This window comes from Bos mutus, chromosome 10, assembly GCF_027580195.1.
Source record: "Bos mutus isolate GX-2022 chromosome 10, NWIPB_WYAK_1.1, whole genome shotgun sequence".
In the NCBI taxonomy this organism is placed as follows: Eukaryota; Metazoa; Chordata; class Mammalia; order Artiodactyla; family Bovidae; genus Bos; species Bos mutus.
In genome coordinates, this window is record NC_091626.1 from 29,758,211 (window position 1) to 29,777,052 (window position 18,842).

General features: G+C 37.5%; 1 protein-coding gene across 12 annotated transcripts in view; it reads right to left on the bottom strand.

Moving 5' to 3' along the window:
- GPHN (gephyrin) overlaps window positions 1–18,842 on the bottom strand; it is a 535,685-nt gene that overhangs the window by 107,764 nt on the left and 409,079 nt on the right. The gene's annotated exons all lie outside the window — the stretch shown is intronic.

Genomic DNA, 18,842 nt, shown 5'->3' on the forward strand with positions numbered 1-18,842 from the left:
CATATCTTGGCCTAAATCACAAAGACAGAAAACAAAGAGCTAGGATTCAAACCTAGGTAGCCATGCTTTAGAGTCCATGTCCTTAGTTAGTATACTGAACTTTTAATACTCAATGAGCCAGTTAGTGAAAAGAAATATACAAGCTTAAATTTATTTAGAATTTCATAGGAAATTCTCTTTCTTCTAAAAAAAAGTCATAGAAAAATATTAGTTATGTACTCCCAATGTAGCCCTATCTAGCATCATGGCATCAACATTACCCATATACCAAAACTTCTAATTTCATATCTTCAACCCCAACCTCCACCTTCACCTCTAGGTCTATGTGCCACCCAAACAGTTGGAGGGTAAGAGTATCTCTACAAATGTATACGTCATCAAACATGCACCTGACTATGCGACAGGCAACTCAAACCTTGCATGTTCAAAATCAAACTTTTGATTCCCCATCCTCCTAACCTACCTATACGATGTCTTATTCTCTTGCAATTCCCATCTCAGTAAATAGAAACTCCATTCATTAAGTTATTAATCCAAAACCTTCGTGACATCATTGATCTTTCTGTTATTATCAGAACCATATCTAAACTACCATTAAAATGTCTCTAAATCCCATCATTACTCAACATCTCTATAATTACTACAATAGTTGGAACCATCATTTATTTCCTGGGAAACTGAATAGGGTCCTAACTGGTCGCCCTGTTTCTATCCTTGTCCCATTATAATTTATTCTCCACACAGCAGTTACAATAGTCCTTTTAAACTGTAAGGTGAATTGTATTCGTCTCTGCTCACAACCCTCCGATGACTTTGCAATTCACTCAGAGTAAAGTCTTTGCAATGGTCTACAAAGCCCAACATATAATACACTATTCTCCTATCATTTCACCATTGTTCAATGTGCTCTAGGCATACTGGTTCCTCGCCTGAGAAAGACAAATATGTTTCTCTTCAGGGTCTGTATACTTGCCGTTTCCTCTACTTGGACATTCTTCCCCAGATATTATGGTTCCATTCATCCCTCATTTCTTTCAGGTCTTTGCTAAAATATCACTTCATCAGAGGCCTTTGCTAGACATCCTATAAAGAATATTACCTACTATCACTTTTTATTCTCTTTACCTATTTTATTTTTCTTTGTGAAAAAAAAAAAAACATATACATACATGTATGGATATTCACATCTATATACTTATATAACCTTCTAATGACAGCTTCATGACAGCAGCAACTTTGTCTTTTTTAGTCAGTGTTGTTATCCTCAATACCTGGAACAGTATCTGGTACATACTAGACAATAGTTTTTGAATTAATAAATGTATCATTTAATGACAGAAAGGGACTTCTTAGAGTACAATATCTTCATGCATAAGTATACCTGGCCTTTTCTTTGAAATCTTAAAAGCCTACAGCTCAAAGGGTTAATATAAAAGGAGTAACTGCAAACACTGCTGCTTGGCTATCCTAACTAATATCCACAATTCACTTCTTCTGCAGCTGCCTTTCACCTAAGACTGGCCATATAATATGTTTATGGCCACCTAAGTTCTGGCCAGCAAGATGTAGGAAGTAGTCCCTGGGGGCAGGCTTCCTACTACAAATAAAAAGATAAAGAGGTAAAACTTTAAGAGGAGAACATGACTAGCTACTAGGAGGTGCTATAGTCATTTTCAACTAAGAGACTAGAAACCCATAGAGTAAGTATGGGAAACAAGTAAAGGAAAAGATCCGGAATCCCTGATGACAGTGTTGAGCTACTGTACAAACCCTGGACTGCCTGCCTCCAGGCTTTTGATATGTTAAGACAAATAAGCTCCTATTTCTTAAGGGGGCAACAGAGGATGAGACAGCTGGATGGCATCACAGACTTAACGAACATGAGTCTGAGCAAATTCTGGGACATAGTGAAGGAGAGGGAAGGCTGGCATGCTGCAGTTCATGGGGTCACAAAGAGTTGGAAACGACTGAGTGACTGAACAACAATGACTGTATATCTCCCTCAGAAGTCTGTAAGTTCCTGGTCACTGTAATTTATTTAATTTAGTCCTCCCATCCCACCTCCAGAGGCTACTTCAGACATATTCACTGAACTTACAGGTACTGTCCCATACTTTTCATTCTAAGACAAATGACATTGTCATAAGTAGTCAAAGAAAAGACATACAATATATTTATACTTATTTCTCATCCATGGGCAATCATGAAATTACAAAATTTTTAAACCTTAAGGACCTTAGAGATTATTTAGTGCTAAATATGAAAAAAATTTCTACTTCAAGGTGAACACTTAGAGAAGGATTTTGTGTGATTCATCATTTACCTGTAATTGAACTGTAAATTTATTCACAACTTTCACTGAAGTCCTTTTTTTGTCATTAAATATCATCAATACATATTGTCACAACCAGTATAATTGAAAAGCATGATAGATGCTTCTGCATTTTATTCAGATTTATAGATCTCAGATCTGGTCTTTTCTAAGATATTCTTTACTCTCTTTATGGTGAAAATTATGTATAATCTTATAAAAGCTTTTTTTTTTTTTTAAAGTTTGGTTTCTGAGGGGAAAATTACACTTTTTAACTGTACAGAGGCTATTCGTTGAATGTGCATTGTAATGGAATTTTTCTTATTAGAAACCAAGTTTGATTATCAGTGATACACACATCCATTCAACAAATATTAACTGAGTGTATTTTATGAGCTAGGCACAGTTATGTACTCAGTCTACACAGACTAAGATACAACCTGCAATGAAGAACGTTTCAGTTCAACAGAAAGGAAAGGTATGTAAGTAAATAAAAAATAAAGGCAGGAGGATATTAAACCACCTGATTGTCCTCTAGAGGTTGGTATTTTTTTTTTAATTAAAAACTGCATACCAATTTCCATCAACCTGGAAAAATATTTCCTGTCTTTATAATAATTTTGTACTTGCTTTTATTTTTCTTATGGCATGTACCATTTTCCACCTTATGGTATAGACATTGAAGTATTTGCCCTGCCTATGTTAGCCTATAATAAACTCCCTGAAGGCAGAACCTGTATCTCATTAATCTGTGCATCTTTTGCCACTTTTAGAGTTATGCTTTCCTTATAGTAGATACTGAATAAATACTTGAGGTATGAATAAATGGGGCTTCCTTAGTGGCTCAGTAAAGAATCTTCCTGCAGTGCACAAGACCCAGGTTCGATCCCTGGGTTGGGAAGATCCCTTGGAGAAGGGAATGGTTACCCACCCCAGTATTCTTGCTTAGATAATTCCATGGACAGAGGAGCCTGGTGGGCTTCAGTCCTTGGGGCTGCAAAGAGTTGGACATGACTGAGCATCTAACACTTTTAATGAATGAATAACACATCCTCAAACAAAGTCTAAAGTTGGGAAGGGAGAAACAGTGTTGCTTCCTTTTCTGCCCTGTGCTTCTCTAAGACCTTCTGTATTTGTCAATTCTCTTTCACAAAGTGATTGTGTCACTAGATACATAATCCAAACTTTGATGCTAATGAGTTAACACTCGCCCCTCACTAAACTGTTTGCGTGTCATCAGAGCAGACTTCTTGATAAAATAACTGAAAAAAAAGTCTCAAAGGAGACTTTAATTCTCTGGCACATCAGCAAGTGTGTGCATGTGTTCTCAGCAAGTGTTTACTGAGCAACTTCTATATGCCAAGAGGCTTCTTCCCACTCAAGACCCACCCAAGATCACACAGTGGAAATAATCAGCTACTTCACCAGTAAAGAAGGGCTAACTTGGTTGTATAAATATGAGAAAAGTAGTATTTGTGGCATACTGTCTACATACAAAAAAAAAAATTAATGAAGTAAGTAATAGCTGTGCTTTTAAAAATTGAAGTGTGGTTAATTTACAATGTTTTGTTAGTTTCAAGTATACAGCAAAGAATATATATACGTGTGTGTGTGTGCATGTGTGTGTGTGTGTATATGTATATATATATGTTCTTTTTAAGATTCTTTCCCATTATAGGTTATTACAAGATATTGAGGATAGCTCCCTGTGTTATACAGCAGATCCTTGTAAAAACTACCTATTTTATATATAGTGTGTGTATACGTTAGTCCCAAACTTCCAATTTAGTTCCGCCTCAACTATTCCTTTTAGTAACCATAAATTTGTTTTCTATGACTGTGACGGAAAAGGCAATGGCACCCTACTCCAGTACTCTTGCTTGGAAAATCCCATGGACGGAGGAGCCTGTTAGGCTGCAATCCATGGGGTCGCTAAGAGCTGGACACGACTGAGCGACTTCACTTCACTTTTCACTTTCATGCATTGGAGAAGGAAATGGCAACCCACTCCAGAGTTCTTGCCTGGAGAATCCCAGGGACAGGGGAGCCTGGTGGGCTGCCGTCTATGGGGTCGCACAGAGTCAGACACGACTGAAGCGACTTAGCATTAGCATAGCATAGCATGACTGTGAATCTATTTCTGTTTTGTAAATAAGTTCATTTGTATTAATATTTATACAAAGTTCATTTGTATTAGATTCCAGAAATAAATGATATCATATGATATTTGTTTTTTCTGGATTACTTCACTTAGTATAATCATCTTTAGGTCAATCCATGTTGCTGCAAATGGGATTTCATTCTTTTTTATAGCTGAGTAGTATTTGATTGTAATACACACACACACACACACACACACACACACACACCCATCTTTATCCATTTCTATGTAGATGGACATTTAGATTGCTTTCATGTCTTGGCTATTGTAAATAATGCTGCAATGAACATTGGGATGCATGTATCTTTTTGAATTAAGAGTTTTGTCCAGCTATATGCACAGCTGTGGGAATGTAGGATCATATGGTAACTTTTATTTTTAGTTTTTAAAGTAACCTCCATACTGTTCTCCACAGTGGCTGCACCATTTACAATCCTATGAACAGTGTAGGGGGGTTCCTTTTTCACCCCCTCCAGCGTTATTTGTAGACTTTTTAATAATGGCCATTCTGACTGGTGTGAGGTGAGACACTGTAGTTTTGATTTGAATTTCTCTAAATAGCTGCTCTTTTTACGTAAACGGAATTACTAAATAACATTAACATTCTTAGTTTTGTTGTATCCCTTATCACACGCAGGGAGTCTATGTGTTATGTAAGATTCCATTTAGCAAAAAAACTGTAGCTAAAATAAGTTTGAAAACTATCGATCTAGGTGATTCAGTATTCTCATTTTCAGATCGAAAGTGGACAAACCATGCTTGAGGGTCAGCCCCAGGGACACACGCGCAGAGGAACTGGCAGTGGCAGGTACAGGCTGAAGGAAGCACAGCATCACCAGTTAGCTCAGGGGCTCATATGAAGGCCTCTCATGGGCTGGCATGGGGAAGCTCATTTATTAGGAGGCATACATTTCCAAAATAAAGTTGGTAAGTAAATACTTGTTTCTTTTTTTTTTTTTTGGTTTCCATTAAAAAACATAATTTCAACTATTTTCTGATGATGATACCAGTGATTTAGAAGAAGCTTTAAACTGAAAGCTTCACAAAATTTAAGAATAATTATCTCTGACTTTTCTTATTTCGCAAGTTACAACCACAAAGCACTTCTACCTGTCCAGGACTATTGCAGAACTCAGTCAGACAGGAAAAAGGATCAAGAACTATTCTACGCCAAACCTTATCCCTCTTCTTGATTTTGAGCTCAAGTAGAAATCTGATAGAAGAGAAAAAAATTGGGAGAAACAGTATGCACTTTTGTCTCTGTCTCTTACACCAGATGAGTTAATACAGCCTAGCAGGCAGTTTTCATTGAGTGGTCCACAAAATCCATTTACCTAGAAGTAGGAAATGAAGGAAAGAACAATTGTTAAAAAGTAAGAAGGCTATAACAAAAGAAAGTCTGGGTTTTGGACAGAGAAGATATCCAAAATTTGGATAGAACTTTTCCTATAAAACAAAAGCTATTTCACAGCCATAAATATATTCTGATGGCTACCTTACAAATGAATACTAATAGTCACAAAGAAAATGTAAAGGTACTTAGCTCCATTCAATTTATGTAAACTAAAATGAAACAAAACTAACAAATGTGAAAATGTGTCCTGAGAAGATTATACCAAAGAAATATTTATTTAAGTTTATTCAAAGAAATATTTATTTAAACTTATAATAGTAAAATTTTATGGTGATGTATGGTAATGATGTAGGCAGACTAGCTACTCTGACAAAAAATAAACTATGAGGTAGTTTAGGATATGGGATCCTTATATGGGAGTAGGGGTGGTGGTGGGAAAAGGAAGTCTAGACATCTTCCCTACTCGTAGATGTCCAAACTAAGCAAAGAGTAACAAGCTGAATTTTTATAACACCTACATTGATGGCATTCTTATATGAGGGGTTTAATTTTCTGAAGTAGATTTGTGGGATTAAAGCAATTCTAAATTAGCACAGATTGATGATCTAGAGGTTTCTCTAGTAAGTTTAGGCTTCCATTAATAAAATTTAACTTGTCTCATTTATATTTTTCTCATGTATAGGTTCAGAATTGGAGAAGGCAATGGCAACCCACTCCAGTACTCTTGCCTGGAAAATCCCATGGATGGAGGAGACTGGTAGGCTGCAGTCCATGGGGTTGCTAGGAGTCGGACACGACTGAGCGACTTCACTTTTCACTTTCATGCACTGGAGAAGGAAATGGCAACCTACTCCAGTGTTCTTGCCTGGAGAATCCCAGGGACAGAGGAGCCTGGTGGGCTGCCGTCTATGGGGTCGCACAGAGTCGGACACGACTGAAGCGACTTAGCAGCAGCAGCAGCATATGTGAGTTCAGAATCTGCAGATAAAGTACTTAAAATATTACTGAGATTTTTCTATCTTGCATGCAGCATTTATAATAACTAAAAAGACAATATACGGTGTTCACTCAGGATTGCCATCATCAAAGACACGTTTAAATACTAACGGCAATGTCTATGTTGTACACGGCCTTTAAAGGGACAAAAAAGTACAAACGGATTCCTTTCTATTGAGTAAACTAAGGTCTCTGTTAAATAGCAGTAACATTTTTCTTATGGCATAGCCATATTAAATGAAACTGTTTATACCAGTGGAATGACTTTTTCCCATTTCAAATGCATCCTTTTTAATCTGCCAATTCTTAATATACAATGTTTCACCTTGCCTTGAAAATCCATTTTTTAAATTAGAAGTAAATGAAGAGAAGATGCTTTCAGGTGACAGAACAGAAAATAATAGAAACAAGATGTTCATGCAAGTTCTTCTTGATTAAATTCAGAACCTCAAGAGGAAGCTTTATTCTTCAGAACAATCAGTAAAAGAGTTCCCAAACTACCCAAAGTGTAAATCATTATTCATTCTTTAGATACAGAAAATCTCAAGGGAGAGACCTGGTCTGCCCTACTAATATTACTGCCTCTGTTTCCCATGGTATCTGCAGCTTCAGTTTCTTGTATTTCTATTTCCTGGTTCTTTCTGAACACAAACCACCTAAGATAATGAATAACTTTCCTAGGAAGCTTAAAAAGCAAAGATGATAGTAATTTATTCAGGTTAAATAACTAGGGCATTTGGTAATTCAAAAGAATGTGTGGCTCAGATATACAAAAAGCATTTAGTCTTTTATATAAATCTCAAATTAAGAGGAATCAGGTCCAAACCTCTAGGGAAACACTGGCAATGATAGTGTTTGCAGGCTCAGGTCTACAGGGAACTCTGTATATCTGAAAATAAATTTCTTATATTGCTTTCAGTTAATACTCTTTTTCTACCTGTTTATTCAAGATAATGAGCCTCAGAATATTGGGTTGGCCAAAAAGTTTGTCTTTTCTGACTGCTGTTATGAAAACCCGATGGAACTTTTTAGCCAACCCAATATTTCTGATAAAATCTAAAAATCATGAGGGAAAGGACTGTGTTAATTTGTATAAGAAATATTAAAATAAAGTACCCCTGGAATTTATGGCCCTCAAGATACAAAACAAGGCATTGTTGTCACAAAATGTTTACTCTAAAATTTTTATCAATGGTTCACTATCATCACCAGGATAAAATTCAAATCCATTAGAATAGTATACAAAACCTTTCTTGCTTCCTTTTCAGTCATCACACGTTACTCCATCATTCAGAAAATTAATAATATTGTAGATATTGGAATACACTGCACTATTTCATGGAGAAGGCAGTGGCACCCCACTCCAGTACTCTTGCCTGGAAAATCCCATGGATGGAGGAGCCTGGAGGGCTGCAGTCCATGGGGTCGCTGAGGGTCGGACACAACTGAGCAACTTCACTTTCCCTTTTCACTTTCATGCACTGGAGAAGGAAATGGCAACCCACTCCAGTGTTCTTGCCTGGAGAATCCCAGGGACGGGGGAGCCTGGTGGGCTGCCGTCTACGGGGTCGGACACGACTGAAGCGACGCAGCAGCAGCAGCAGCACTATTTCATATTTTCCTGCTCTTGTATGTTTTCTCTGCACAGAGTAAGTTTTCTCTCATCTATTTGCTTTCATGGGAAATTATTTTTCTTTCACAACTTTCTTTGGTAAGCAAATATTCAAATAGTGATGAGAACATATATCAAAGGATCTTAGAGTCAATATGAAAAGGTTCCCATTAGTCAAACCTGGGACAATTTAAGCATCAAAATAAATTAGGATAGTAACAGATAATATAATCTATTTAATAAAACAATCCATAAAAAATTAAAATCCATGAGTATTAATAGTATAAAGTAATGATTAAATAAAATTCTTCATTACAGCAGAATGACAACTGATCAATGAAGAGAAAGAATTAGAAAGTCAAGACTTGGCAACTATCATAGTAGTAATTGGCTCAATAGTAATAATTGGTTCGGGCTTCCCTGGTGGCCCAGATGGTAAAGAATCCGCTTCCAATGTGGGAGACCTGGGTTCAATCCCTGGGTTAGGAAGATCCCCTGGAGGAGGGCATGGCAGCCCACTCTAGTGTTCTTGCCTGGAGAATCCCCATGGACAGAGCAGCCTGGCGGGCTATAGTCCAGGGGGTTGCAAAGAATCGGACATGACTGAGTGACACAGCACAGTACGATAATTGGTTCATAGTAATAACTGGAGTAAAAATCATCAACGGATACTAAGACTAGAAGATGAAAACCTCAAGAAAAATAATATATAGTCTCAACATATCTCCCCACAAGATTCTTATTAATCACAATAGTGATTTTATAGTGGAGAAATCTGGCAGATATTACCTTAACCAAGTGATCAAAGTTAAAAGCACCAGCAATGACCTCATGAAATTCCTAAGGATGTACTAAGAAGGACACGAAGTCACATATGAGGTATTACTGTCAGAGATGCATAACCTGAACCAAACTATCAGGAAACATCAGAAAAGTCTAAATTTGAGGAACACGCTACAAAATAACTCTCCCACACTCTAAAAATGTCAAGGTCATGAAAGACAAAGAAAAACTGAGGAACTGTTCCAGATAGAATAGCCTAGAGACACATGATAACTAAAAGTAATGCATGATTCTGGATTGGATCCTAGATCAGAAGAAGAGAATGTTTTTTTCCCTTTGGCTACAAAGAACATTATTAGAAAAACTGGCAAAATGTAATTTGAATAAGATTACATAATAGTATTATGGCAAGGTTCATTTCCTGATTTTGATAATTATACTGTGCTTAAGTAAGAATATTATTTATTTTTTAAATTTCTTCCATTTTTAAAAAAGGACATATACATTTGAAGCATTAAGGGGCATCATGTCTGTAATTTACTCATAAGCAGTTCAGGAAAATATGTATATTAATATGAAGAGAGAAATGGCAAAGTAAATGTGGCAAAATGGTTAACACTTGTGGGAAACTGGGTGAAAGATATACAGGAATTGTTTGTACTATTTCTTGCAGCTTTTTTAAAGCTTGAAATTATTTTAAAATTTAAAAAATTAAAGAAGTTTTTTAATGGTCCGCCTTTTATGGAGCAATGCATGATCATTCCATTTTTTCCTGCACTGAGGCACTCTAAATACTGTATCTCAGCATTTCATTACATACTGTATTCATTACATATCTTACAGTAATTACACTTTTTTATATACCTGTCTGCTTTCTTAATTAGATTATCAGCTCTTTGAGAAAGGAAAAGATGTTTTAAGTCAAGGCCCAATGATACTGTGCACATGTGGTCACACAGAAAATTTTGGTGAATGAGTTTCTAAATGTTTGATTTCAATTAGCCTAGAATATATAGATTGCCAAAGAAGATGGGCTGTAGAGATGTATACTACACACAATTTCCAACTCTATTCTGTTCATTAATTCAATGTTCTTCTTACGAGAATGACTCCTTTTTCAAAGACAGATGTAAAGTAAACATTTGTTAGCAATGGAGTGAACACTGGGTTTTCCTCTCTTTACCTTTTTGTTAAAAAGTAGTGAGTTATGGCAGAGAAGGCAATGGCACCCCACTCTAGTACTTTTGCCTGGAAAATCCCATGGATGGAGGAGCCTGGTAGGCTGCAGTCCATGGGGTCGCTAAGAGTCGGACACGACTGAGCGACTTCGCTTTCACTTTTCACTTTCATGCATTGGAGAAGGAAATGGCGACCCACTCCAGTGTTCTTGCCTGGAGAATCCCAGGGACGGGGGAGCCTGGTGGCTGCCGTCTATGGGGTCACACAGAGTCGGACACGACTGATGTGACTTAGCATAGCATAGCATAGCATAGCATAGTGAGTTATTGTGGTAGGAAAAAGAAAAAGTAGAATAAAAATAATATGGTAACTGTCACTTTTAGCTAAGGTTAAGTAATCAGGGAAATGGGAAAAAAGCTAATGCATGTACTACCAAGCTAGAAGATAAAGTGAGAACACTGTCAACAACACTGTAAGTAAATCCTTGTCAGTTATTTCTGAGATCAAGAGGGTTACCTATAGAAAAATTATAAGGCCAAAAGGAGGAAGAGTAATTCACTTCCCATGATCAGGTGTGAACTGTCTTCCTTGGGCTTTTATTCCAAATTTGTCACATACAGGTAAGTTAAAATATACAAAATTAAAAGTAAACTGGTGAAGAGCTGCCATAACAGGGTAGAGATGGAAGTGAAGAAAATGGTTTTAGCAGACATAATGATTAAAAAGAGTAGCTAAAGTAACACTAGAAAAAAGGATAAAATTACTTTAAAGAGCTTTAAATGTAGGAATCAAGTGTCAATATTCCTAACAAAGGAAGCCAAGTGTTTTGAGTTGAGGCGGCTTTAGATGATCAACAGGAGTTCTTCATGACTGTCTTTATAGGTCTGGATTTCACAACAAAGTTTCTTAAGGACTGAGGGTTCTTAAGGAAGGTCTCAATTCAAGATCCCTTGTCCCCCCTTCCAGCGGCACTGATGCTTTCTGTACATTAAGAATTGTGAGTTCTGGTTATAGCCATTATGGCAGCTTTCAGCTTTAGACACAATCTTCCCCTTTTCTGCCCCCATCTTTCATCAGACCTTTTTATCTGCTTACATTATTGGTAAATACTTTTTGCTTTGCTCTTAATTCTGGTTCAGGAACATAAACCTCAGAGCTTGATTTATATTTCCGATGGTTCATCCCTGTCTTGCTATATGATTTCTGGTTTGGTGCACTTTGCATCTCTAAACACTAGCTCCCTTTGTGAGGTGGCTAGAAACCCCCTTTTTAACCTTGAGTAGTCAAAAAAGCTGACCAAGAATTCTCTTATTTCCCAAAGAGCCTGTTAGGATACAGTTTCAGATGTAGGCACACACACACACACACACACACACACACACAAATGAACAAACACAAAGTCAGCTAGTCAGCTTCCATTTGGAATGTTTTCATTGTGTCAGTGTATTGAAATGCAAAGTTAAAATTTTGTTTTCTTCAGTACTGAAATGCAAAGTTAGAATTTTGTTTTCTTCATTAGGTTCTTGTTTTAAACATTCCCTAGACAAAGGTAGAGAAAAAGTAATTTTTCCTTAGAAATCAAAAGCTATTAAATCTTTAAAAGTAGAATCTGACAAGTTCCTTTTAGAGTTCTTTTAAAGTATTAACTAATTAGTCTCTATAATGGCCTGAGAAAAAGGACCAAGAGAAGTTAAAGTGATCTTTGCTATTAGAGAAATTTTATCAGCTCATAAAAGTCTCATTCTCTTAATTTTTCCTTTATGGTGCTGTTTCTTATATTATTAGGTATAAGCACAAAAGTGTCAACTTCCAGAATGCCTATCCTACATGTTAATTTCAACAACAGACTAATCAAAAGTAAATTTTGGTTCATATCTTGTAAGAGGTAAACACTGTTAAACATGGTCTTTAGGCAAGTAGTAGATGCTAATTTGTATGGCTGAGATAGGAAATCTTAGAACAGGAAATCAGAGAATGAAGAAAATGTAAAGACTGAGTCAAATGTCATTGGTGAAAACAAATCTAGTTTTTAAGGTATTTTGCACAATATGGAGATAGAAACTAAGCAGTTTACACTTATTGGGCACTTGATATGATCCAGGTCTTTCCATAGGCTTAAAGAGTAGGGTTAATTCACCGTTAATTCTGCTGATATGAATGCTGTAGATTTAAAATGTATACATCATAATATGATTATAGCTTAGAAATAAAGTACAATCCAGTGTATAGGCTGGAATAAAATAATTATATATGTTAGTAGTAGTTATCTTTAAGTAATAGGATGAGAGGGGCTTCGCTGGTGGCTCAGCGGTAAAGAATCCACCTGCGATGCAAAGACACAGGACAGGCGGGTTTGACCCTGGGTCAGGAAGATCCCGTGGAGGAGGGCATGGCAACCTACTCTAGTGTTCTTGCCTGGAGAATCCCATGGACAGAGAAGCCTGGGGGGTTACAGTTCATGGGGTTGCAAACAGTCAAACACACCTGAAGTAACTGAGCTATGCATGCATGAACAATAGGATGCTGCTAAGTCGCTTCAGTCGTGTCCAACTCTGTGCGACCCCATAGACGACAGCCCACCAGGCTCCCCCGTCCCTGGGATTTTCCAGGCAAGAACACTGGAGTGGGTTGCCATTTCCTTCTCCAACGCATGAAAGTGAAAAGTGAAAGGGAAGTTGCTCAGTCGTGTCCGACTCTTCACGACCCCATGGACTGCAGCCTACCAGGCTCCTCTGTCCATGGGATTTTCCAGTCAAGAGTACTGGAGTGGGGTGCCATTGCCTTCTCCACAGTAGGATGAGAGTGAATTTTTCCCTATTTTTATTATTCAGATTCTTGACTGCTACGACAACACTCAAAATATTCAATAAATGCTATTTATTTTGGAATTATTATTTTCTTAGTCAACTCTAGTCAGTATCTTCCAAACTCAAGGTCCAAATTCTAGGGCTCTAGAAAAATTTCTCAATAGTATCTGATTTAATTGTGCTTTTAACCACTAAAAACTTTCTATTGTTCTAGGGACAAAGTTCAGACTGTCTAGAGTAATGTGCTCGGTCTTTCTTGGTCTGTTCTTCCTATTCAACTTCATCTCTGCTCTTACACATACCCTTATTCTACTTCTTAATAATTTCTAGTACACAGCATGATTCTGTCACACATCTGACTCATCTGTCCTTCTCCTTCCAGTCCAACTAGCAAATAACTGTTTATCTCGTAAGACTCTGAAGATAAGGTATAGGTTATATCAACATATGGTATTGTAATTAGTATGCTGCCCAAGTTATAAATTTGGAGTCATTCTTGACTTCCTTATCTTCTACATCCAGTGTCTAATCCTGTCAATTGTGATTCCTTAATATTTCAAAATCTTGCTTTATTTTTCTATTACTGTTTCTTCAACTTTCATTCAAGCTCTCATCAGATTTCTGGTTCTGCTCTTACCCTGACTCAATTCATTATCCACACAAGTAGTAGACATTATTTCAAAGCTCCAAACTTGATCTTGCTATTTCATGTTTAAATTCCTTCATCGGCCTTCACAATAACGTCCAAACCCATTAGCATGGCAATTAGATTCATCTGCAAAAATAAAATGGCCAATTGAAGGTCATGATCTGGTAGCTTCTTCAAGACTCTTTTTCCCCTCATTACCTTCTTTCTCCTCCTCAAACTTTATCTCCTCCTCCATCTGCATGTCAAACTGCCTGGACAATAATGAGTTCTCCATAAATGTTAAATACCTTCATTATTATTATTTTTATGGAGTCATCACTTGAGATAAAGGAAGGGAGAGGGAACAGTTTGAGGAAAGCAGCTGTGTTTGTTCCTCCTCATCATGCGCATTATTCCCTACTGTGCTCTGTGCCTTCAAGGGGCGAGTGTTCATGAAGAGGACCAAGGGTCTCTCTGTCCTTGAGGCTCCTGCTTGAGCTCAGCCAATAGAAGGTACTGGCAGGAGGCTGGTGAGCAGAAGAGTAGGAAACTAAGGTATTTATTTCCTTGGCTGCCTGTTGGTGGAAGCTGAAACTAGAACAGCATCTAAAACCAGACTGGAGGCCTCTGAATGCAGGCATGTAAGGCAATGCAAAACTATTTACATAACTTTACCACGGAGGCCAATACTTTAAAGTTTCTAAGCGTGGGTGTAGTGCCCATTACGATTTCTTGTAGAAAACAAACTCTGCCACAGAGAGGTTAAAAAGATTAGCTCAAAGTCAGATGTCTTAACAGATCAAATTTCCAGATATTTAGTATGGTGTGCTTCCTCCTATATTACACTAGGGGAACTTTCTTCGGCTCAACTTTATTTACTAAAAATGAATTGAATACTCTCTCTATATAAGGCCCTTTATTAAACATTAGGGAGTGATGTTAAGGTAAACAAGATGAGATTCCTATTTCCCACAGTCTCATGAACACACAAATCAGGCTGTGTTTTAAGGAAAAAGTAAAAAACAAACAAAACCAACCCTGTAAATACTTATGCTTTAATGTAAAAATAAAATACTATGTATGATAATACAGAAGAGGGACTAACTGATTCTGATGGAACAAACTGCAAAACCTCACAGAGGAAGTAACAACAGATTTGAGCTTTAAACAATAAGAAAAAAGGAGGAACATTCAAAACAGAATGAACAAAAAAAGAGAGAAAGAACTTGTAGAGAATGAGAAACTGCCTAATATGGTTAGGGATTGGATGGAAAGGATGAAATATTAAGAAATAAAACTGTCAATTCAGTTAAGGACAGATTTTGAAGACGCTTATTACTGCAGTAAATGGAGAACCATTCAAAACTTTTTACAGAGAAGTGATACATAAAACTGCAATACTTCACTGATGTAGAGTGGAGGGAAGAGAGACTGTAGACAGGCAGAGCAATTAGTATGCTACCTAAATCCTAAAGGTAAAACACAATGAAGGCCAGAACTAGTGCATCAGAAACTGGAGAAAGGATATTTGAAAAGGCCACAACAAACCATTCTATGCATGACTGACTGTGCTTTGGGAAGAAGGTAAATACCGTGGTCAGATTTCAGCTTTGCTTATTAGGGTCGGCAAGAGTGTCATTAACTAACAGAGCAATATAGAAACAATTTGGATGGAAGGGTACTAAATTTTGGTTACTGATGAGGGAAATGTGAGATGTCAGCAGGACATTATGGGGTGATTTCAATATGTAACATCAAGGAGTGTGTGGAGTTTGGGAGAGAAGGTGGGCCTATATTTAGGCATCAATAGTATACAGCTGGTCAATCCAATTATATACATTTCTTTTTTTCTTTTACACTCAACAATTTATAAGGGCTTCTCTGGTGGCTCAGATGGTAAAGCATCTGCCTGCAATGTGGAAGACTAGGGTTCGATCTCTGGGTTGGGAAGACCCCTGGAGAAGGAAATGGCAACCCACTCCAGTACTCTTGCTTGGAAAATTCCATGGACTGAGAAGCCTGGTAAGGCTTCTTACCTGGTAAGCCTGAGAAGTCCACGCAAAGAGTCAGACATGACTGAGCGACTTCACTTTCACTTTCAACAATTTATAAGTGTACAGTATAGTCTTGTTAACTGTATGCACATTGTTACAAAATGAATGTCTAGAACATTTTCATCCTGTGTAACTGATACTCTGCGCGAATGGAATAATGAGTTCCTCTCATATTTCCTCCTTCCTCCAGTCCCAGCACCCACCACAGTACTTTGTTTCTATTAGTTGATTACTGTAGATACCTCAGGTAAGTCTAATCATGCAGTATCTGCCTTTTTGTAACTGACTTATTTCATTTAACATGATGACTCAAGGTTCATTCATGCTGTAGCATATGACAGATTTCCTTGTCTTTAAAGGCTCAGTAATATTCCATTGTCAGAGAAGGCAATGGCAACCCACTCCAGTACTCTTGCCTGGAAAATCCCATGGCAGAGGAGCCTGGTAAGCTGCATGCAGTCCATGGGGTTGCTAAGAGTCGGACACGACTGAGCGACTTCACTTTCACTTTTCACTTTCATGCATTGGAGAAGGAAATGACAACCCACTCCAGTATTCTTGCCTGGAGAATCCCAGGGACGGGGGAGCCTGGTGGGCTGCCGTCTGTGGGGTCGCACAGAGTTGGACATGACTGAAGCGACTTAGCAGCAGCAGCAATATTCCACTGTATGTATATACTCATCCATCTGTTGATGAACATTTAGCCTGTTTCCATGTCCTGTCTACTGTGAATAATGCTGTGTTGAACGTGGATGTACAAATATCTCTTTGAGACCTTGTTTACAATTATTTATTCAGAGGTGGGATTGTTGGATCATGTGGTAGTTTTAATGTTAATTTTTGAGGAATCTCCTTACAGTTTTCCATAGTAGCTGTACCATTTTACAATCCCACTGGCAGTACACAAGCACTCCAATTTCTCACATCCTCACCAACACTTATTATTTCTGTTGTTTTGATAATGGTCATCCCATGAGAAAAGTTGACTCATTGGAAAATCAGAGTTGACTCATCTGATGCTAGGAGGGATTGGGGTCAGGAGGAGGGGGTGTCAACAGAGGATGAGATGGCTGGATGGCATCACCAATTTGATGGGCCTGAGTTTGAGTGAACTCTGAGAGTTGGTGATGGACAGGGAGGCCTGGCGTGCTGTGATTCATGGGGTCGCAAAGAGTCGGACATGACTGAGCGACTGAACTGAACTGAATACATGTAGTTTTGATTTACATTTTCCTTATAATTAGTGGTGTTGAGCATCTTTTCATATGTTTGTATATCTTCTTTTGTGAAATGTCTCTACCAGTCCTTCACCAATTTTAAAATAATTTTTATTGTTGTGACTGAGTTGCAGGAATTCTTTACATATTCTAGAAATTAACTCCTTATCTGATACATGGCAGGCAAACATTTTATTCCATCCAATAGGTTTCCTTTTCATTCTACTGATTATGGCCTTTGCTGTATAGAAGTTTTAAAGTTTGATGTAGTGCCATTTGTCTATTTTTGTTTTGTTGTCAGTGATCCAGGAAATCATTACTCAGTCTTGAGACTTTCCCCTTGTGTTTTCTTCTAGTTTTATAGTTTCAGGTCTTACCTTTCAGTCTTTGATACACTTTGAATTAATTTTTGTATATGGTATAAGTTAAGGGTCAATCTTTACTCTTTTGCATCAAGTTTTCCCAATATCATTTGTTGAAGAGATTATCTTTTTCCCACTGAATAGTTTTGCCACTTTTGTCAAAAATCATTTGACCATATATGTGAGGCTTTAGTTTGTTGTTATTTTTCTAGTCCTTTAAGATGTACAGTTAGGTTACAGATTTGAGATTTTTCTTTTTTAATGTAGGGTTTGCTGCAAGAAACTTCCCTATTATGACTGCTTTTACTGCATCTCATAAGTTTTGGGGGTTTGTTTCATTTTCATTAGTCTAAAGATATTTCCCAATTTCCTTGTGGTTTCTTCTTTGACTCAATGGCTATTCATGAGTTTGCGTAACTTCCACAGATTTGTGAATTTCCCAACTTCTCTATTCCTAGTTGGAGTATTTTGAGCTCTTTGAAATTCAATGTTCATTTCTTTTCTCAGCTTTGGGAAGTTTTCAGCCATTATTTTGTCAAATAAGCTCTATGTCCCTTTTTCTCACTCTTCTTCTGAGACTCCCCTGATGCATGTATTAATCTGCTTGATGTAGTCCTAGAAGTCCCATAGGCTTTGTTTACTTGTCTTTACTTTTTTGCTCTTCTGACTTGATAATTTCAAATGATCTTCTTTCAAGTTTGTTCTTTTGATTAAGTCTGCTATTGAAAGAACCTAGCGAACTTTTCAATCCAGTTATTGTATTCTTTAGTTCCAGAATTTCTATTTGGTTGTTTTTAAGTTTCTCTTTGTTGATACTTCCGCTTTGTTCATGAACTGTTTTCCTGATTTTGCATAGTTGTCTATCTGTATTCTCATGCAGACCATTTTGCTTCAAAAGAAAAACAAAACAAAACCTTGAATTCCTTCTCAGGAAATTTATAGATCTCTGTGCCTTTGAGGTTGGTTTCTGGAGATTTGTTTTATTCATTTGATTGGGCCATGTTTCCCTGTTTCTTCAAATGCCTTGTGATTTTTTTGCTGGATAGGGCTGAGCTTTATGCATTTGAAAAACTAGCCACACCTCCCATTCTTTATGGACGGGCTTTGTACAGGGAAAGATTTTCACCAATCAGCCTGGTTAGAGATTGGAGGCCTCTGAAACCTTTTTGGGGTGATGCAGCTTCTCTTGGCTGTGTATACGACTTCCTGCTCAGAGGTTTGCCAGTTTCTTTTTCAGAAGTCCATAGTCTCGTATTCCTTCTGTGCTGCCTTCAGTGCTGCAGGTTTTCTGGTGTTGCACTGGCAAACCAACCTACTCTTTTATTCTTAGGCATCCAAGGTACGCTGGCTCATGTGCTCTGAGTCAGGTAGAAATCAC